The 22,567-nt window shown below is 43.4% G+C and overlaps 1 protein-coding gene across 1 annotated transcript in view; it reads right to left on the minus strand.

Moving 5' to 3' along the window:
- Positions 1-22,567, minus strand: part of LOC123997403 (zinc finger protein GLIS1-like) — a 172,608-nt gene that overhangs the window by 108,172 nt on the left and 41,869 nt on the right. The gene's annotated exons all lie outside the window — the stretch shown is intronic.

Raw genomic sequence — 22,567 nt, forward strand, 5'->3', positions numbered from 1 at the left:
AGAGAGAGAGAGAGAATGAGAGAGAGAGAGAGAGAGGCGAAGGGAGAGATGGAGAAAGTCAGGTAATGAATAGAGAGAGAGAGAGAGAGAGAGAGAGAGAGAGAGAGAGAGAGAGAGAGAGAGAGAGAGAGAGAGAGGAGAGAGAGAGAGAGAGAGAGAGAGAGAGAGAGAGAGAGAGAGAGAGAGAGAGAGAGAGAGAGAGGCTAAGGGAGAGATTGATAAAGTCAGGTAATGACTAGAGAGAGAGAGAGAGAGAGAGAGAGAGAGAGAGAGAGAGAGAGAGAGAGAATGAGAGAGAGAGAGGCTAAGGGAGAGATGGAGAAAGTCAGGTAATGAATAGAGAGAGAGAGAGAGAATGAGAGAGAGAGAGAGAATGAGAGAGAGAGAGAGAGAGAGAGAGAGAGAGAGAGAGAGAGAGAGAGAGAGAGAGAGAGAGAGAGAGAGAGAGAGAATGAGAGAGAGAGAGAGAGAGGCGAAGGGAGAGATGGAGAAAGTCAGGTAATGAATAGAGAGAGAGAGAGAGAGAGAGAGAGAGAGAGAGAGAGAGAGAGAGAGAGAGAGAGAGAGAGAGAGAGAGAGAGAGAGAGAGAGAGAGAGAGAGAGAGAGAGAGAGAGGCTAAGGGAGAGATTGATAAAGTCAGGTAATGACTAGAGAGAGAGAGAGAGAGAGAGAGAGAGAGAGAGAGAGAGAGAGAGAGAGAGAGAGAATGAGAGAGAGAGAGGCTAAGGGAGAGATGGAGAAAGTCAGGTAATGAATAGAGAGAGAGAGAGAGAATGAGAGAGAGAGAGAGAATGAGAGAGAGAGAGAGAGAGAGAGAGAGAGAGAGAGAGAGAGAGAGAGAGAGAGAGAGAGAGAGAGAGAGAGAGAGAGGCGAAGGGAGAGATGGAGAAAGTCAGGTAATGAAAAGAGAGAGAGAGAGAGAGAGAGAGACGATAAGGGAGAGATGGAGAAAGTCATGTAATGAATAGAGAGAGAGAGAGGCATCAAAGCCAAAGGAACTGAGTAACATTAAGAAATGCTATAGATGGAAGGAATGCAGTTTGGAAACCTACCAAAAAACAATAAGGCAACAACAAATTCAATCCCTTTTAGACAATTTCCTGGGTAAAACGTTCCACTGTAATAGTGAAGGTGTAAACCTGGCAGTAGAAAATCTTAACAGTATATTTGACCTCTCAGCTTCCCTATCAAATCTAAAAATCTCAAATAGAAAACCGAAGAAAATTAACAATAATGACAAATGGTTTGATGAAGAATGCAAAAATCTAAGAAAGAAATTGAGAAACCTGTCCAACCAAAAACATAGAGACCCGGAAAACCTGAGTCTCCGCCTTCACTATGGTGAATCACTAAAACAATACAGAAATACACTACGGAAAAAGAATGAACAGCATGTCAGAAATCAGCTCAATGCAATTGAAGAATACATAGACTCTAACCACTTCTGGGAAAATTGGAAAACACTAAACAAACAACAACACAAAGAATTATCTATCCGGCATGAGGGTCTGCTATACAAACTGATGGAAAGTGGTGTTGGGGGTAAAACATACGACATTATAAAATCCATGTACACAAACAACAAGTGTGCGGTTAAAATTGGCAAAAAACACACACATTTCTTCACACAGGGTCGTGGGGTTAGACAGGGATGCAGCTTAAGCCCCACCCTCTTCAACATATATATCAACGAATTGGCGCGGGCACTAGAAAAGTCTGCAGCACCCGGCCTCCCCCTGCTAGAATCCGAAGTCAAATGTCTGCTGTTTGCTGATGATCTGGTGCTTCTGTCACCAACCAAGGAGGGCCTACAGCAGCACCTAGATCTTATGCACAGATTCTGTCAGACCTGGGCCCTGACAGTAAATCTCAGTAAGACCAAAATAATGGTGTTCCAAAAAAGGTCCAGTCACCAGGACCACAAATACAAATTCCATCTAGACACTGTTGCCCTAGAGCACACAAAAAACTATACATACCTTGGCCTAAATATCAGCGCCACAGGTAACTTCCACAAAGCTGTGAACGATCTGAGAGACAAGGCAAGAAGGGCATTCTATGCCATCAAAAGAAACATAAATTTCAACATACCAATTAGGATTTGGCTAAAAATACTTGAATCAGTCATAGAGCACATTGCCCTTTATGGTTGTGAGGTCTGGGGTCCGCTCACCAACCAAGACTTCACAAAATGGGACAAACACCAAATTGAGACTCTGCACGCAGAATTCTGCAAAAATATCCTCCGTGTACAACGTAAAACACCAAATAATGCATGCAGAGCAGAATTAGGCCGATACCCACTAATTATCAAAATCCAGAAAAGAGCCGTTAAATTCTACAACCACCTAAAAGGAAGCGATTCACAAACCTTCCATAACAAAGCCATCACCTACAGAGAGATGAACCTAGAGAAGAGTCCCCTAAGCAAGCTGGTCCTGGGGCTCTGTTCACAAACACAAACACACCCTATAGAGCCCCAGGACAACAGCACAATTAGACCCAACCAAATCATGAGAAAACAAAAAGATAATTACTTAACACATTGGAAAGAATTAACAAAACAAAAGAGCAAACTAGAATGCTATTTGGCCCTACACAGAGAGTACACAGCGGCAGAATACCTGACCACTGTGACTGACCCAAAATTAAAGAAAGCTTTGACTATGTACAGACTCAGTGAGCATAGCCTTGCTATTGAGAAAGGCCGCCGTAGGCAGACATGGCTCTCAAGAGAAGACAGGCTATGTGCTCACTGCCCACAAAATGAGGTGGAAACTGAGCTGCACTTCCTAACCTCCTGCCCAATGTATGACCATATTAGAGAGACATATTTCCCCCAGATTACACAGATCCACAAAGAATTCGAAAACAAATCCAATTTTGAAAAACTCCCATATCTTTTGGGTGAAATTCCACAGTGTGCCATCACAGCAGCAAGATTTGTGACCTGTTGCCACGAGAAAAGGGCAACCAGTGAAGAACAAACACCATTGTAAATACAACCCATATTTATGCTTATTCATTTTATCTTGTGTCCTTTAACTATTTGTACATTGTATATATATATATATATATATATATATATATATATAATATGACATTTGTAATGTCTTTACTGTTTTTAAACTTCTGTATGTGTAATGTATACTGTTAATTTTTGTTGTTTTTCACTTTATATATTCACTTTGTATGTTGTCTAACTCACTTGCTTTGGCAATGTTAACACATGTTTCCCATGCCAATAAAGCCCTTGAATTGAAAAAAATTGAATTGAGAGAGAGAGAGAGAGGGAGGCTACGGGAGAGATGGAGAAAGTCAGGTAATGAATAGAGAGAGAGAGAGAGAGAGAATGAGAGAGAGAGAGAGAGAGAGAGAGAGAGAGAGAGAGAGAGAGAGAGAGAGAGAGAGAGAGAATGAGAGAGAGAATGAGAGAGAGAGAGAGGCTAAGGGAGAGATGGAGAAAGTCAGGTAATGAATAGAGAGAGAGAGAGAGAGAGAGAGAGAGAGAGAGAGAGAGAGAGAGAGAGAGAGAGAGAGAGAGAGAGAGAGAGAGAGAGAGAGAGAGAGAGAGAGAGAGAGAGAGAGAGAGAATGAGAGAGAGAGAGAATGAGAGAGAGAATGAGAGAGAGAGAGAGAGAGAGAGAGAGAGAGAGAGAGAGAGGCTAAGGGAGAGATGGAGAAAGTCAGGTAATGAATAGAGATAGAGAGAGAGAATGAGAGAGAGAGAGAGAGAGAGGCTAAGGGAGAGATGGAGAAAGTCAGGTAATGAATAGAGTGAGAGAGAGAGAGAGAGAGAGAGAGAGAGAGAGAGAGAGAGAGAGAGAGAGAGGCTAAGGGAGAGATGGAGAAAGTCAGGTAATGAATAGAGAGAGAGAGAGAGAGAGAGAGAGAGAGAGAGAGAGAGAGAGAGAGAGAGAGAGAGAGAGAGAGAGAGAGAGAGAGAGAGAGAGAGGCTAAGGGAGAGATGGAGAAAGTCAGGTAATGAATAGAGAGAGAGAGAGAGAGAGAGAGAGAGGAGAGAGAGAGAGAGAGAGAGAGAGAGAGAGAGGCTAAGGGAGAGATGGAGAAAGTCCGGTAAACAGTGTCACTGAGGGACTTTGGGAGTCATGCTGGTTTCTTTCAGAGCCATAAACAGAAGGAAATAACTATTTCACTATTTCTGCTCTGTTTTCAAGGAATACAAATGGTTCTGTTTAATAAGTCCTGGATCGTTAGGCTATGTCTTATTTTTATTTTGGCTGGGCATTTCCACAGTTTCCACATCATATCCAACTGTGTTTGTAAAAACTTCAAGGCCTGTTGATCGATGGCCAAGTATTTCTTGCCTCATCTCTGTAATACGAGTAATTCAATCAGGATGGCCAGTCATGACATGAGTCAGGACAGAATCAACAAGAATTAGGATTAATGTATACTATGGCCTTGCCTGTATATAACCTTTCACTTTGTACAGTCACACACAGGCACACACATACAGTACAGGCCTTCAGAAAGTATCATCCCAAAACCCTGGCCCTTTTACACATTCTGTTGTGCAACAGCCGGAATTTGAAATGGAATAAATTGAGATGTTTTGTTACTGTCCTACACGCAATACCCCATAATGTCCAAGTGGAATTCTATTTGTAGAATCTTTTTCAAATTAATATGACATTGTTAAGCTTCAATGTTTTGAGTCAATAAGTATTCAACCCCTTTGTTATGACAAGTCTAAATAAATTCAGTAGGAAAAATGTGCTTAACAATTCCCTTAAATAGTTGCATGGACTCACTCTGTGTGCAATAATAGTGTTTAACGTGATTTTTGAATGACTACCTCATCTCTGTACCCCACACACAATTATCTGTAAGGTCCTTAAGTCGAGCAGTGAATTTCAAACACAGATTCAACCACAAAGACCAGGGACATTTTCCAATGCCTCTCCAAGAAGAGCACCTATTGATAGATGGGTCAAAATAAAAAGGCAGACATTGAATATCCCTTTGAGTACGGGGAAGTTGTTAATTGCACTTTGGATGGTGTATCAGTACACCCAGTCACTACAAAAATAACGTCATCTTTCCTAACTCAGATGCCAGAGAGGAAGGAAACAGCTCAGGGATTTCACCATGGGGCCAATGGTGACTTTAAAACAGTTCTAGAGTTTAATGGCTGTGATAGGAGAACACTGGGGATGGATCAACAACATTGTAGTTACTCCACAATACTAACCTAAATGACAGAGTGAAAAGAAGGAAGCCTGTACGAATACAAATATTCCAAAACATGCATCCCGTTTGCAACAAGGCACTAAAGTAATGCTGTCCTGAACACAAAGTGTTATATTTGGGGCAAATCCAATACAACACATTACTGAGTACCACTCTCCATATTTGTAAGCTTAGTGGTGGCTGCATCATGTTATGGGTATGCTTGGAATTGTTAAAGGAAAAAAGTATCTTTTGGTATTTGTTTCAGTAGTCCCAAAATGTTTTGCTTGTCAACAATCAAGTTTTCAAGATATGTAACTTTAAAAAAAATCTGAAATCATCCCCGTATGATGCATTTTGCATCATATGATCCTAAGTCATCTATATTAGCTTGACATTTTTTTCAAACATCAAAAGAAGAAGAAAATTGACTTACTTTAAAATGGAGATAGTCTCTATGGCGTTGCCCATGCTGCCCCACATGCCATAATGGCAGAGGTACAATGTTGTAATCTCTATACAACCCTATGAGAGATACTTATCTCTACGAAGGAGAGGATGAGATGAGGAATATGGTTCTGAATCAGGAAATAGTGATGTACAAGTATGAAAGAGATGTTGTAGTAGGCAGTGGTGGAAAAGGACTCAATTGTCATACTTTAATAAAGGTGCCGATACCTTATTAATATAAAGTTACTCAAGTAAAAGTGAAAGTCACCCAGTAAAATACTACTTGAGTAAAAGTCTAAAAGTATTTGGTTCTAAATATACTTAAGTATCAAAAGTAAATGTAATTGATCAAACATACTTGGGGCGGCAGGTAGCCTAGTGGTTAGAGCGTTGGACTAGTGACCGAAAGGTTGCAAGATGAATCCCTGAGCTGACAAGGTAAAAATCTGTTGCTCTGCCCCTGAACAGGCAGTTAACCCATTGTTCCTAGGCTGTTATTGAAAATAATAATTTGTTCTTAACTGACTTGCCTAGTTAAATAAAGGTCAAATAAAAAAATACTTATGTATCAAAAATCATTTCAAAGCAGATAGCACCATTTTCTTGTTTATTATGGATAGCCAGGGGTATATGGATAGCCAGGGGCATATGGATAGCCAGGGGTATATGGATAGCCAGGGGCATATGGATAGCCAGGGGTATATGGATAGAGTATATGGATAGCCAGGGGTATATGGATAGCCAGGGGTATATGGATAGCCAGGGGCATATGGATAGCCAGGGGTATATGGATAGCCAGGGGTATATGGATAGCCAGGGGTATATGGATAGCCAGGGGTATATGGATAGCCAGGGGCATATGGATAGCCAGGGGCATATGGATAGCCAGGGGTATATGGATAGCCAGGGGTATATGGATAGCCAGGGGTATATGGATAGCCAGGGGCATATGGATAGCCAGGGGCATATGGATAGCCAGGGGCATATGGATAGCCAGGGTATATGGATAGCCAGGGGCATATGGATAGCCAGGGGCATATGGATAGCCAGGGGCATATGGATAGCCAGGGGTATATGGATAGCCAGGGTATATGGATAGCCAGGGGCATATGGATAGCCAGGGGTGTATGGATAGCCAGGGGTATATGGATAGCCAGGGGTATATGGATAGCCAGGTAGCCAGGGGTATATGGATAGCCAGGTAGCCAGGGGTATATGGATAACCAGGGGTATACTCCAACACTCAGACATAATTTATAAGTGATGCATTTGTGTTTAGTGAGTCCTCCAGATGAGAGGCAGTAGGGATGACCTGGGATGTTCTCTGTTTAGTGAGTCCTCCAGATCAGAGGCAGTAAGGATGACCAGGGATGTTCTCTGTTTAGTGAGTCCACCAGATCAGAGGCAGTAAGGATGACCAGGGATGTTCTCTGTTTAGTGAGTCCTCCAGATCAGAGGCAGTACGGATGACCAGGGATGTTCTCTGTTTAGTGAGTCCTCCAGATCAGAGGCAGTAGGGATGACCAGGGATGTTCTCTGTTTAGTGAGTCCTTCAGAACAGAGGCAGTAGGGATGACCAGGGATGTTCTCTGTTTAGTGAGTCCTCCAGATCAGAGGCAGTAAGGATGACCAGGGATGTTCTCTGTTTAGTGAGTCCTCCAGATCAGAGGCAGAAGGGATGACCAGGGATGTTCTCTGTTTAGTGAGTCCTCCAGATCAGAGGCAGTAGGGATGACCAGGGATGTTCTCTGTTCAGTGAGTCCTCCAGATCAGAGGCAGTAAGGATGACCAGGGATGTTCTCTGTTTAGCGAGTCCTCCAGATCAGAGGCAGTAAGGATGACCAGGGATGTTCTCTGTTTAGTGAGTCCTCCAGATCAGAGGCAGTAAGGATGACCAGGGATGTTCTCTGTTTAGTGAGTCCTCCAGATCAGAGGCAGTAAGGATGACCAGGGATGTTCTCTGTTTAGTGAGTCCTCCAGATCAGAGGCAGTAGGGATGACCAGGGATGTTCTCTGTTTAGTGAGTCCACCAGATCAGAGGCAGTAAGGATGACCAGGGATGTTCTCTGTTTAGTGAGTCCTCCAGATCAGAGGCAGTAGGGATGACCAGGGATGTTCTCTGTTTAGTGAGTCCTTCAGAACAGAGGCAGTAGGGATGACCAGGGATGTTCTCTGTTTAGTGAGTCCTCCAGATCAGAGGCAGTAGGGATGACCAGGGATGTTCTCTGTTCAGTGAGTCCTCCAGATCAGAGGCAGTAAGGATGACCAGGGATGTTCTCTGTTTAGCGAGTCCTCCAGATCAGAGGCAGTAAGGATGACCAGGGATGTTCTCTGTTTAGTGAGTCCTCCAGATCAGAGGCAGTAAGGATGACCAGGGATGTTCTCTGTTTAGTGAGTCCTCCAGATCAGAGGCAGTAGGGATGACCAGGGATGTTCTCTGTTTAGTGAGTCCACCAGATCAGAGGCAGTAAGGATGACCAGGGATGTTCTCTGTTTAGTGAGTCCTCCAGATCAGAGGCAGTACGGATGACCAGGGATGTTCTCTGTTTAGTGAGTCCTCCAGATCAGAGGCAGTAGGGATGACCAGGGATGTTCTCTGTTTAGTGAGTCCTTCAGAACAGAGGCAGTAGGGATGACCAGGGATGTTCTCTGTTTAGTGAGTCCTCCAGATCAGAGGCAGTAAGGATGACCAGGGATGTTCTCTGTTTAGCGAGTCCTCCAGATCAGAGGCAGTAAGGATGACCAGGGATGTTCTCTGTTTAGTGAGTCCTCCAGATCAGAGGCAGTAAGGATGACCAGGGATGTTCTCTGTTTAGTGAGTCCTCCAGATCAGAGGCAGTAAGGATGACCAGGGATGTTCTCTGTTTAGTGAGTCCTCCAGACCAGAGGCAGTAGGGATGACCAGGGATGTTCTCTGTTTAGTGTGTAAATTGGACCATTTTCCTGTCCTGTTAAGCATTCAAAATGTTATGAGTACTTTTGGGTGGCATGAATATGTATGGAGTAAAAGTTGGAAAAAATATAAATAGTAAAGTAAAGTACAGATACCCCAAATAACTACTTAAGTAGTACTTTATAGTATTTTTACTTAAGTACTTTACACCACTGGTAGTAGCAGGATAGGGACACTGGTCATTAAGGGAAGGAGAAGACACACTGTTTATGCTAGTTTAGAGCTAGGAGCTGACCAGGGTATGTCATCGTACTGGTTATGCTAGTTTAGAGCTAGGAGCTGACCAGGGTATGTCATCGTACTGGTTATGCTAGTTTAGAGCTAGGAGCTGACCAAGGTATGTCATCGTACTGGTTATGCTAGTTTAGAGCTAGGAGCTGACCAGGGTATGTCATCGTACTGGTTATGCTAGTTTAGAGCTAGGAGCTGACCAGGGTATGTCATCGTACTGGTTATGCTAGTTTAGAGCTAGGAGCTAGGAGCTGATCAGGGTATGTCATCATACTGGTTATGCTAGTTTAGAGCTAGGAGCTAGGAGCTGATCAGGGTATGTCAGAACAGGCCTAAACGACACCAGGTCACATGTTCTAAAGGCCTGAACTATACCATATAACCAGTCTGTCCAGAACAGTCACTCTCTTTACAATAAAACCAATGTCACTTCCTCTGTACTGAAGACCTATAGAAGTCCTATATTCCATAAAACATACAGACTGAACGCTCGGCTGATTTAAAGCTTTGCTACAACAACTGAATCAGTCATGCTCTCAGGCTAGGAGAAAACGGGCTTCTCAACATATGGAGGCTTGGAATGAAACCAACAGTAAATTCAGTTGATATTGAATATGCCATGGTAATTCAGCATTGTTAGTATATCATTGTGTGTGTTAGGGCTGGCTTGCTCAGGAGCTGGAAACCAGGGAATGCACCTGAGACCGGGGTGAAAAGGAAGACACACAGAGCCGGTGACAGAGATAGTGAGAGATGGCGGGATGGAGGGAGAGAGATGTCCAATGATACGCTGACACAGTGATGGGAACGTGCAGGGGTCAGGTCCTGTGAGAGTGGTCACAGATGGTGTCTAAGGAACCATTTTGTAGGCCTCTGTAGGCTTTAAAAAATTCTCTCCAAAGTACGAGTTGAAATGAACTCCATGATGTCAGTTGCATATTTATTTTTTAGTTGAATAGTTTATGTAAAAGTGGCAAGGTGTTTCATCGTTTAAAAAAAAGTTTTTTGAAGGAATACTTTCAAATGTACTGTTGTTAAATGCATTACAGATACAGGACAGTATCTTATATTTCCGTCTTATCAGTTACTGTAAAGTACCGTTTCCAACGTAAAAACAATCAGTTGCAAAACAGATTGCACTTCTAGAGTAATATCTAACCACAGCCCCAGAACAGAAGAGGAGGCTCTGATAACAATATGCTGCACACTTGCAAGCTTTCAGTGCCAAATAGAGGTGACAATCTCAGGGCCTGAGATCAGGGAGGGACTTGTTACAGGCTGCTGCCACAATCACCAGGGGCAACCATGCTGCTCTATCTAGAGCATGTACTTATGTGTTGTTGGCCCATTCTCACAAACAACCACTGATGTCAGCATCCACAACCAGAGACAGATATGAGACGCATCCCAGAAGAAGACAGAGAAGAGGCAAAGCCCAGAAGAAGACAGAGATGAGACAAAGCCCAGGAGACAGAGATTAGACAAAGCCCAGAAGAAGACAGAGATGAGACAAAGCCCAGAAGAAGACAGATGAAGCAAAGCCCAGAAGAATACAGAGAAGAGGCAAAGCCCAGAAGAAGACAGAGAAGAGGCAAAGCCCAGAAGAAGACAGAGATGAGACAAAGCCCAGAAGAAGACAGATGAAGCAAAGCCCAGAAGAAGACAGAGAAGAGGCAAAGCCCAGAAGAAGACAGAGAAGAGGCAAAGCCCAGAAGAAGACAGAGAAGAGGCAAAGCCCAGAAGAAGACAGAGATGAGACAAAGCCCAGAAGAAGACAGATGAAGCAAAGCCCAGAAGAAGACAGAGAAGAGGCAAAGCCCAGAAGAAGACAGAGAAGAGGCAAAGCCCAGAAGAAGACAGAGAAGAGGCAAAGCCCAGAAGAAGACAGAGATGAGACAAAGCCCAGAAGAAGACAGAGAAGAGGCAAAGCCCAGAAGAAGACAGAGAAGAGGCAAAGCCCAGAAGAAGACAGAGAAGAGGCAAAGCCCAGAAGAAGACAGAGAAGAGGCAAAGCCCAGAAGAAGACAGAGATGAGACAAAGCCCAGAAGAAGACAGAGAAGAGGCAAAGCCCAGAAGAAGACAGAGAAGAGGCAAAGCCCAGAAGAAGACAGAGATGAGACAAAGCCCAGAAGAAGACAGATGAAGCAAAGCCCAGAAGAAGACAGAGAAGAGGCAAAGCCCAGAAGAAGACAGAGAAGAGGCAAAGCCCAGAAGAAGACAGAGAAGAGGCAAAGCCCAGAAGAAGACAGAGATGAGACAAAGCCCAGAAGAAGACAGAGATGAGACAAAGCCCAGAAGAAGACAGAGATGAGACAAAGCCCAGAAGAAGACAGAGATGAGACAAAGCCCAGAAGAAGACAGAGAAGAGGCAAAGCCCAGAAGAAGACAGAGATGAGACAAAGCCCAGAAGAAGACAGAGAAAAGGCAAAGCCCAGAAGAAGACAGAGATGAGACAAAGCCCAGAAGAAGACAGAGATGAGACAAAGCCCAGAAGAAGACAGAGATGAGACAAAGCCCAGGAGACAGAGATTAGACAAAGCCCAGAAGAAGACAGAGATGAGACAAAGCCCAGGAGACAGAGATTAGACAAAGCCCAGAAGAAGACAGAGATGAGACAAAGCCCAGGAGACAGAGATTAGACAAAGCCCAGAAGAAGACAGAGATGAGACAAAGCCCAGAAGAAGACAGATGAAGCAAAGCCCAGAAGAAGACAGAGATGAGACAAAGCCCAGAAGAAGACAGCGATGAGGCAAAGCCCAGAAGAAGACAGATGAAGCAAAGCCCAGAAGAAGACAGCTTTGAGAGAAAGCCCAGAAGACAGCTTTGAGAAAAAGCCTAGAAGAAGACAGATATGAGACAAAGCCCAGAAGAAGACAGAGATGAGACAACACCCAGAAGGAGACAGAGATGAGACAAAGCCCAGAAGGAGACAGAGATGAGACAAAGCCCAGAAGGAGACAGAGATTAGACAAAGCCCAGAAGAAGACAGCGATGAGGCAAAGCCCAGAAGAAGACAGAGATGAGACAAAGCCCAGAAGAAGACAGAGATGAGACAAAGCCCAGAAGAAGACAGAGATGAGACAAAGCCCAGAAGAAGACAGAGATGAGACAAAGCCCAGAAGATGTCCTCTATTGTTATCCCCCTTTCTTCTTTTTCTTCTTCTTATTCTTACACCCCTCCCAGAAAAAACACTTTTGGAACAGGACCACAGGAAAATACCCTGTTTGATATCATGGGTATGAATCTATTGATCCATACACTCACCGTTATCTGCAAGTGGTCCGCTCCTCTTGTTGAGCATCATAGCAGGTTGATTAGAAATGGAGGAGCTCACTAATCCATGCAGGGGGAAATATTCTTCTCATCTATTCTCACTGTTACACATGAATGAACAGATAAATTATAGATGTAGACAAGGAGTAATTATAAAGGGATATATGTGGTTACTGGATAACTTTAATTGAGGGACATATGTGATTATTTTTTGGCTTGTGGCAAGGAGATAAAAGAGTTTCCAATAACCCCCCATTGATTCACAGTGTTCTTATGTCATCCATTTGTCATGCTTCCTTCGCTTCAAAACCCCCTCAAGAACACAAAGCAAACCCATAAAAAAATCAAATGCATCGAAACCACAAATGGAAAACCCTTACTAACTATTTCCATGGATGAATTCATTCAGGTCTGTAACTAAGGGTTAAAGAGACAAGACAAATACAACAAATACAATTAACCAAAATAAATCTCATTCTTTCTCTTTTGACTCATTGGCGTTTATATGGTTTAGAAGAAGGACAATTTTTCTTTACATATGCATGTATTTCCATATGAGCGATATTGTGTCCGTCCTAGATGGCACCATATTAAATCAGCGTTGTACTTTGGCTTACTCCGTGACTACACGAATGACTAATAAATGATTAATAAACAGAACATTCCACGTCTCCAACCCTAAAGCACATAACCCCACACAAACAGCATGACTATTTGCATGTCTGTGTTGTATTCCACACTAACCAGAATTACCTGAGATTCATCATCAAAATGACATATTACATCACATGTTGTCGTTCTAACCTTACTAATTCCACAAATACTGGATACATTTCATTTATCCAGAACTCTGATTCTCTTTTCTGTCTTTCTCTCTATGGTCTCTCTCTCTCTCTGATTTCTCTCGCTCTGGTCTCTCTCTCTCTGGTCTCTCTCTCTCTGATCTCTCTCGCTCTGGTTGCTCTCTCTGATTTCTCTCTCTCTGATCTCGCTCTCTCTGGTCTCTCTCTCTCTAGTCTCTCTCGCTGATCTCTCTCTCTCTGATCTTTCTGTCTCTCTGGTCTCTCTTTCTGGGTCTCTCTCTGGTCTGTCTCTCTCTGATTTCTCTCTCTGGTCTCTCTCTCTGGTCTCTCTCTGATCTCGCTATCTGGTCTCTCTTTCTAGTTTCTATCTGGTCTCTCTCTCTCTGATCTCGCTCTCTCTGGGTTTTCTCTCTGGTCTCTTTCTCTCTGGTCTCTCTCTCTCTGGTCCATCTCTGGTTTCTCTCTCTCTGTTTTTTTCTCTGGTGTCTCTCTCTCTCTGGTCTCTCTTGCTGGTATATCTCTCTCCCTGGTCTCTCTCTGGTATCTTTCTCTCTGGTCTCTCTCGCTCTCTGGTCTCTCTCTCTGGTATCTTTCTCTCTGGTCTCTCTCACTGGTCTCTCTCCCTCTGGTCTCTCTCTCTCTCTGGTCTCTTTCTCTCTGGTCTCTCTCTCTCTCTGGTCTCTCTCTCTGGTCTCACTTTTTCTGGTCTCTTTCTCTCTCTCTCTGGTCTCTCTCTCTGGTCACTCTCTCTCTCTCTCTCTCTCTCTTTCTCTGGTCTCTCTGTCTCTGTCTCGCTCTTGCAGTAACCAGGTTTCCATCCAACAATTTCATGTGGATTAATTACCTGAAGCATAAAAAAAGTCAAGACAGGCCTGATCGAAACACGTGGGGATCTTTTTATATCTGTAAAATTAATTATGCGAGAAATGGCGGTTGTCACTTTATACGCAAATATTGATATAATAACATCAGATTGAATTAAACGTTTATAGGCGGATGAAATAAGTTATGATGAACTTCACATATTGTTTAAGTGAACGGTGATCAAACACATTTCCAATAGGCTAAATATCGAGGGTAGCCTATTATTTGAAAGCTGCTGAGATGATGATCGGTGATTGGCTGCCAATTATCAAATAAAATGGTCTTATCCATATCTCATCATATTTCCCCCCTGCCCACTTTATCAGCAGACTGTTGTCTAGAGCGCATGCGACAAAACCAGATTGGGCAAGTTTGTTATTTATCGCAACAGCTTTTGTAACAAAACCATCAGTAGAGTTGAAAATGCGATGGAAACCCATTTACCTTTTTATTTGGTACAAGGGAAAGCAAAAGTGCTTTTTATGTGCACTATGTCAACACAAACAGTCTTTTATCTGCAGCAAGTCAGTTTGATGGAAACACACCGCCCATGATAATCTGTCACCAATTGGATGGAAACCTAGCTACTGACCCCTCTCTCTCTTTTCTCTCTCTCTCTCTCTTTCCTCTCTCTCTCTTTTCTTTCCCTCTCTTTTCTCTCTCACTTCTCTCTCTCTCTCTTGTCTCTCTGTTTTCTCTCTCTCTCTTCAGTCTCTCATTTCTCTCTCTCTCTCTCTGTTTTCTCTCTCTCTCTCCATCTCTCTCTCTGTTTTCTCTCTCTCCATCTCTCTCTCTGTTTTCTCTCTCTCTCTTCAGTCTCTCTTTTCTCTCTCTCTCTCTCTCTCTCTCTCTCTCTCTCTCTCTCTCTCTCTCTCTCTCTCTCTCTCTCTCTCTCTCTCTCTCTCTCTCTCTCTCTCTCTCTCTCTCTCTCTCTCTCTCTCTCTCTCTCTCTCTCTCTCTCTCTCTCTCTCTCTCTCTCTCTCTCTCTCGTTCTCTCTCTCTCTGTTTCCTCTTCCCTTTCTTTATTTTTTACATTCTCTCACATCTCTCCCTATGGACAGTAGTACTGCTGCATCTGATCAACAGATGTCCTGGTACGGTTCATGATTAAGTGTAATTGGTGGTAATCTCATGCGATTTTTTTATTTCGGTGACACTTCATTTTCTATAATTCTCGCCTCTGCCTTAAGTCACCTAAGCGCAGTGTTAAGTGCTGGAGTGAGACTGTGCTTGTGCCAGCGTTTAATGTGTTCAAGTCTTGCGAGATGCAGTGGAATGAAAAACAGATGTGCAGATGGTTTGGGGGGAATAGAGGAGGGGAGTGCTCAGAGGTGTACTGTACTGGGAGAGGGAGCACGGCTTGTTTGGAGGGAACGGATGATATATGTGTGTCCCAAATGGCGCCCTATTTCCTAGTACCCATATGACTCTGGTCAAAAGTAGTGCACTATACAGGAAATAGGGTGCCATTTGGCATGCAGACCATGTCAGGGCCCCAACTCTGAAACATCTGAACTCAAGGTACAACAAGCTGCCAAAACCACAAGACAGATGCATCTGGAAATCCAGCATGACACTTCAACCAGGAGACATTTTGGGCTCTATAAATCACAAGATCAGCAGGTAAATGGTTAATAATGTTCATTCTTCCTCTCATCTCTTCTTTCTTTTCTCCATATATAACAAACGACTGGGAGGGAGGATGTTCTGGGTTATAGTGGCTGTTGTCTACTGCAGATTGTTGTGTATTACAGTTGAAAGATGTCTTCTCCTGGTTTAAATCTCATAACTCATCTATATTTGTGTCTGCTGCATAGGCTCTGAACGTATCTGTTTGCTTAGTAATGGATGTACGATTGAAAAACCTGGGGGCAAAAGTAAATGAAAGAATAACAAAGTAGAAAGGACATCTCCTTTAAACAGGTGCTCGACGGAGAGAGGGAAGAGGGGGAAGAAGAACATTTTTATTCAATTAGAAGGACAGAAATCTCTGTTTTCTTAGCAGGATTAGTAGTACCAGCAGACAAGAGAATTTTCATGAGGATCAAATCAGTTTGTTATAGCAGATTTAAGCTGTGTTCCGAAAGGTATACCTTGTTAATTCCTTATTACTCATGAACTACTTTGCTCATGAACTACAGTGCCTTGCGAAAGTATTCGGCCCCCTTGAACTTTGCGACCTTTTGCCACATTTCAGGCTTCAAACATAAAGATATAAAACTATTTTTTTGTGAAGAATCAACAACAAGTGGGACACAATCATGAAGTGGAACGACATTTATTGGATATTTTAAACTTTTTTAACAAATCAAAAACTGAAAAATTGGGCGTGCAAAATTATTCAGCCCCCTTAAGTTAATACTTTGTAGCGCCACCTTTTGCTGCGATTACAGCTGTAAGTCGCTTGGGGTATGTCTCTATCAGTTTTGCACATTGAGAGACTGAAATTTTTTCCCATTCCTCCTTGCAAAACAGCTCGAGCTCAGTGAGGTTGGATGGAGAGCATTTGTGATCAGCAGTTTTCAGTTCTTTCCACAGATTCTCGATTGGATTCAGGTCTGGACTTTGACTTGGCCATTCTAACACCTGGATTTGTTTATTTTTGAACCATTCCATTGTAGATTTTGCTTTATGTTTTGGATCATTGTCTTGTTGGAAGACAAATCTCCGTCCCAGTCTCAGGTCTTTTGCAGACTCCATCAGGTTTTCTTCCAGAATGGTCCTGTATTTGGCTCCATCCATCTTCCCATCAATTTGAACCATCTTCCCTGTTCCTGCTGAAGAAAAGCAGGCCCAAACCATGATGCTGCCACCACCATGTTTGACAGTGGGGATGGTGTGTTCAGGGTGATGTGCTGTGTTGCTTTTACGCCAAAAACGCATTGTTGCCAAAAAGTTCAATTTTGGTTTCATCTGACCAGAGCACCTTCTTCCACATGTTTGGTGTGTCTCCCAGGTGGCTTGTGGCAAACTTTAAACAACACTTTTTATGGATATCTTTAAGAAATGGCTTTCTTCTTGCCACACTTCCATAAAGGCCAGATTTGTGCAATATACGACTGATTGTTGTCCGATGGACAGAGTCCCCCACCTCAGCTGTAGATCTCTGCAGTTCATCCAGAGTGATCATGGGCCTCTTGGCTGCATCTCTGATCAGTCTTCTCCTTGTATGAGCTGAAAGTTCTGAGGGACGGCCAGGTCTTGGTAGATTTGCAGTGGTCTGATACTCCTTCCATTTCAATATTATCGCTTGCACAGTGCTCCTTGGGATGTTTAAAGCTTGGGAAATATTTTTGTATCCAAATCCGGCTTTAAACTTCTTCACAACAGTATCTCGGACCTGCCTGGTGTGTTCCTTGTTCTTCATGATGCTCTCTGCGCTTTTAACGGACCTCTGATACTATCACAGTGCAGGTGCATTTATACGGAGACTTGATTACACACAGGTGGATTGTATTTATCATCATTAGTCATTTAGGTCAGCATTGGATCATTCAGAGATCCTCACTGAACTTCTGGAGAGAGTTTGCTGCACTGAAAGTAAAGGGGCTGAATAGTTTTGCACGCCCAATTTTTCAGTTTTTGATTTGTTAAAAAAGTTTGAAATATCCAATAAATGTCGTTCCACTTCATGATTTTGTCCCACTTGTTGTTGATTCTTCACAGAAAAATAATGTAATGACTAGTCAACTTGAAAGGTCCATTGCATTTCAGTCTGAAAATGCTGGATGCCTTTTTACACTGAAATAAAAGGCTTCCCTAACAGAGTTCTCCTTAGCAGTCTGCGGCCATTAGAAGTGACTTCTACTAGAGTCCCCGGCCAGATTGATATTACAGTGGTCAGATGAATGAAAATGGTCCTCAGCATTTCAGAGGAAACAGACAGATGTTGCGTGGAGCAGACTTCCTCACAACAACGGTCCCCCTAAACAGAACAGGGCTGACCGCAGTCTAACAAACAGCTGACAGTAAACGCACCACGCCCCCAAACTCCAGCTTGCAGCCTTCAGCCCAATGACTGCCTCCCTATCCCCTACACAAGGAGTTCACCACATGGCCGGACAAGTCAAGGGGACACTGTAAATCAAAGCCCACACACTGGAGAACACATTACAAGGCAATATAAAGGCTGTGGTTTCATACACACAAAGGGACGTACACAAACACACTGATCCCCCCCTCCCACCCCCACAAATGTCATATCCATCAATGCCAGGGTAAACCGGGTGGTCCATCCTGATTAGACTCACCACCAATGACAGGGCTCTCCGCTACCCGCCCACAGCCACTCGCTGTTCTCTGTCTCTGTTGTAATTACTACTTTACACTTGTGCCTGTCACCACCTAGTGGTCACACCATGTCACTGGTGGTGCCCAGTAGTCTCCCCCACACAGGGTGTCTATGTGACCAGTGTGACAACGACACACTAGTGTGTAGGTGTGTGTTCAGCATGTGGTACGGTACACGTGGGAGACCTAACAGACTGAAAGACACCGTCATAAACACAGTAGTGCACTACCTTTTGACCAGAACACTATGGGCTATGGCCCCAGGTCAAACCTAGTGCACAACTACCCATTTGGATAACCTAAACTGTCCCAGTGAGTAACCTGAATCTCACACACACCATTAGCTAGTAACTGGAATCATTTGAAAGGTATGCAAGACACCTTTACAGGTTGGTGGCAACTTAATTGGGGAGGAAGGTCTCGTCGTAATTGGCTGGAGTGCAATTAGTGGAATGGTATCAAATACATCAAACACATGGTTTCCGTGGTTTTATTATTTTATTTATTTACCTAGGCAAGTCAGTTAAGAACAAATTCTTATTTACAATGACTGCCTAGGAAGACTGGGTTAACTTCCTTGTTCAGGGGCAGAATGACAGATTTTTACATTGTCAGCTTGGGGATTTGATCTAGCAACCTTTCGGTTACTGGCCCAACTCTCTAACCATTAGGCTACCTGCCGCACCAATGTTGTTGTTGCCATTCCATTTGCTCCATTTCAGCCATTATTATGAGTCATCCTCCTTTCAGCAGCCTCCTGTGCCCCATCGTCCATCTGTCTGTCAAGTCGTCTGTTGACCAATCCAGCTCCTGGTAGTAAGGTTCTTCCTGAGCCTCTGTGCCCAGACCACTAACTTTAAGAAGCCATTGCCTAGACAAAGGAGAAAATTAAGCCAAATATCCCAAATCCACCCAAATATTCACAAACTGAATGACTTCAGACTTCGCAGTGAATCCATTCAGTACATCTATACAGGACGTAAACCAGATCAATCCTAGTCTTAGTAGCTAAGCTAAGTCAACCCAGCTCATGTCTCTACTCAAAACCAGGACTCCATCTGTGTGCTGCCAGCACGGTGTGTCTGACTGGTGTCCTGACTCTCAAGTCCTGAGGGGACGTGATGTGTGTGTATGTGTGTGTACTTATCCTACCTTATCAGGACCCCAATGTCTTAACAATTCACCCAAATGTCCTGACAAGGTAGAAGAAAATAATAATAATTGAACAGTCAGGACTTTTTTAAGGTTAACGTTTAAGTTTAGGGTTTTGGGGTTAAATGTAGGGTTAAGTTTAGAGTTATGGTGTTAGGGTTATGGGGTTAGGGTTAAGGTAATAGGGTTATGGGGTTAGGGTTAGTGGTTAGGGTTAAGGTTATGGGGTTAGGGTTATGGGGTTAGGGTTAAGGTTATGGGGTTAGGGTTATGGGGTTAGGGTTAAGGTTATGGGTTTAGGGTTATGGGGTTAGGGTTAAGGTTATTGGGTTAGGGTTAATGTTATGGGGTTAGGGTTAGGGTTATGGGGTTTGGGTTATGGGGTTAGGGTTATGGGGTTAGGGTTAAGGTTATGGGGTTAGGGTTAAGGTTATGGGGTTTGGGTTATGGGGTTAGGGTTAAGGTTATGGGGTTAGGGGTTATGGGGTTGTTATGGGGTTAGGGTTAAGATTACGGTTAAAGTTAGGGTTAGGGTTATGGTTATGGGGATAAGGTTACGTTTGGGTTAAGGTTATGGTTAGAGGTTTATAGGATTTTTAATGTTCAACATTTTTACCATCCAGAAAAGTTCTGAAAATAAAGCTGTGTGTGTGTGTGTGTGTGTGTGTGTGTGTGTGTGTGTGTGTGTGTGTGTGTGTGTGTGTGTGTGTGTGTGTGTGTGTGTGTGTGTGTGTGTGTGTGTGTGTGTGTGTGTGTGTGTGTGTGTGTGTGTGTGCTGGCCTGGTGACAGATGCCTTTACAAGGCAGGTGAGTGAAACAGAGCCAAGACCAAGCTAGGCCAGAATGGTGTAAACTCGGACCAAACCTGGGTTCAAATAACATTTGTCGTCTTTAAACTACTTTTATCGTTTGCTCTAGCCTGCCTAGATCGTCCAAATGGGCAAAGTTGGGAGTTTTGCGACTATTCTTTTGGTTCAAATGTGCCAGGCAAGATCAATCAAGCCCAACTTAAGTATTTGAAAATATTTTGAATAGTAATTGAACCCAGATTTGGTCAGGACGAGGTTTAAAACCAAAGGTCTGTCTGTTAGGGAAGGCAGCAGCAGTAAATAGTGACGGAGTGATGTAGTGATGGAGGAGTGTGTCAGGACTGATGACTGTAAACAACATCACCACACCCAGCTGTTTCATACAAACACTATTACCATTGAACTTATTACTAGAATTTAATTTGAGTCATAACCTTTCCACTTGACTCCATGTGGTCAAATATCCTGGATTTTACTGTGAAAAGATGGTTTGAAATGTGTAGAGAAATTAAATAGTGTGTGTGTAGGTACAGTATGTCTATCTTTATGTGTGTGGGGGGGGGGGGGGTAGGTATTGGGGCTGCAGCCAATTTAGAAAAGAAAAAAGAACCAGGTCACAGAGAGCCAGGTCATTGGATTTGTCCTAGCTGACGTTTACAGCCTTTTCCCCTGCTCTTCGCTGTGCTCACCCTTTACGATGGAGCCGCGGCTCATCGTGAGAAGTTACTGATTCGCTGGCATTCTCAGCATTGAAATAGAACGGAGGCGCAAGCACACAAGTCTCCCATTTAAACGTACACGATTCTTATATATCACTTGGAGTTTTTGACAATAATATTTGTGAGAAACGTCTGGCCTCGGCCCCAGTATGTGTTCCGCTGAAGCTGAGTCATGGGGGGGTGTGGGAGGGAGGAGTTTTGCTGTTGTTCTTTTTCTGTTTATTTAACTCTTGCCCTTAAAAAGTCAGTGTACATGTTGACTAATACGGATGAAAAGCCTAATCAGCCTTTTTGAGCTTTGTATCGACAGTGATCTAACACGTTTGTGTTTTAAATTGAAATGAAGTTAAAGAAGCGCTGAGCCTCTGACAGCCAAGCCAGGTGCTGAGCAGTTAGCTCCGAACTCGGCGGCAGCAGCCAAATGTAACTGCTGCACCATTTTCCCTTATTAGCAAAACAAAGAGATGAAAAAAAGTATTTTATTGTCCCCGCACAGTTGGTTTTCATTTAGTATTTTGGCTAATGATTAGATCAAGAGTATGTGGGCCATTCTCGTTGTTACACAGCTCATATGTACTCTATCTGGGACTAGATCAATCTGACAGAACATTTCTCTGCTATTTAAGCTGACCAGAACATGGAATGTTACCTTCGTAAATGACATAGCATCACTAAGAACAAACAGAAATGTACCCTTTAAAAAAAACATCAACCCTGACGATATTTATCAACAACAACAACTACAACACCCACAATCCACCACGGCATTTACGACACTGGCATTGAATGTCAAACCAGGCGACCAGACCAGACCTAGCCTCCTGTAAGGTCACCCCCACTGTGACTACACACCTTTAATCACATTACAGAGCTGTGCCTCATGTAAACTCAAGGCAGACGGCGTGTCTGACTGCCTGACTGGCCTGCCACAGATGGGAAGAAAGATAGGGTCTGGAAGTTAATCAGCACCACCTCCTTCCCCTGTCCGCATGCCTGCTGCACTCTCTCTGACCTGGGACTCGCTACACCGGGGCTTGGCCACTAATCTTTTACAAATGCTGGGAATCTCCTCTGCTGGGCCCTCTCCGAGATGGCTTAGTCAAAACAGTCGTGAACGCTCACCGCTCCTGAACCGGCCTCTGCCTTGCTACTAGAGACAGGGCTTAATTCAAACAGCGGTTAACTAACAAATACCTGCTGCTTGCTCCGCAGCATTACGCAGCCTGGCTTGTTGGTAACGATACATTGACTTTGACGGCAGTTTGTTGTTCCGTGGGATAACATATAGGCCTACAGTGTTACAGTGTGTGCAGAGATGGTTGGAGTTGCTGCCTGAGACTTAAGCGTAAATCATAGTACACAGATGCTGAGACGTGATAGTTCGGCGTCCCATTGTGACATACAGTGCCTTTAGAAAGTATTCATACCCCTTGACCAGAGGACTGGGTAATGCTGGGATCCACATTTTGTTGTATTACGGGCTGATTTTTAAAATTGATTCAATTGAGGTTCTACTAAGCATACACATGGAATTGTTTTATGATGGTCATACAATGGATCATTAAGCTATTTGATTTGGAATTTTAGGACCCCTGTATGTATAAAGAATGTATTTACAGTACCAGTCAAAAATTTGGACACACGTACTCATTCCAGGGTTTTTCTTTATTTTTACTATTTTCTACATTGTAGAATAATAGTGAAGACATCAAAACTATGAAATAACACACGGAAAGTGTTTAACAACTTAAAATATATTTTATATTTGAGATATTTCAAAGTGCCACTGTTTGCCTTGATGACAGCTTTGCACACTCTTGGCATTCT

The sequence above is a fragment of the Oncorhynchus gorbuscha genome, linkage group LG02, assembly GCF_021184085.1.
Source record: "Oncorhynchus gorbuscha isolate QuinsamMale2020 ecotype Even-year linkage group LG02, OgorEven_v1.0, whole genome shotgun sequence".
NCBI lineage: Eukaryota > Metazoa > Chordata > Actinopteri > Salmoniformes > Salmonidae > Oncorhynchus > Oncorhynchus gorbuscha.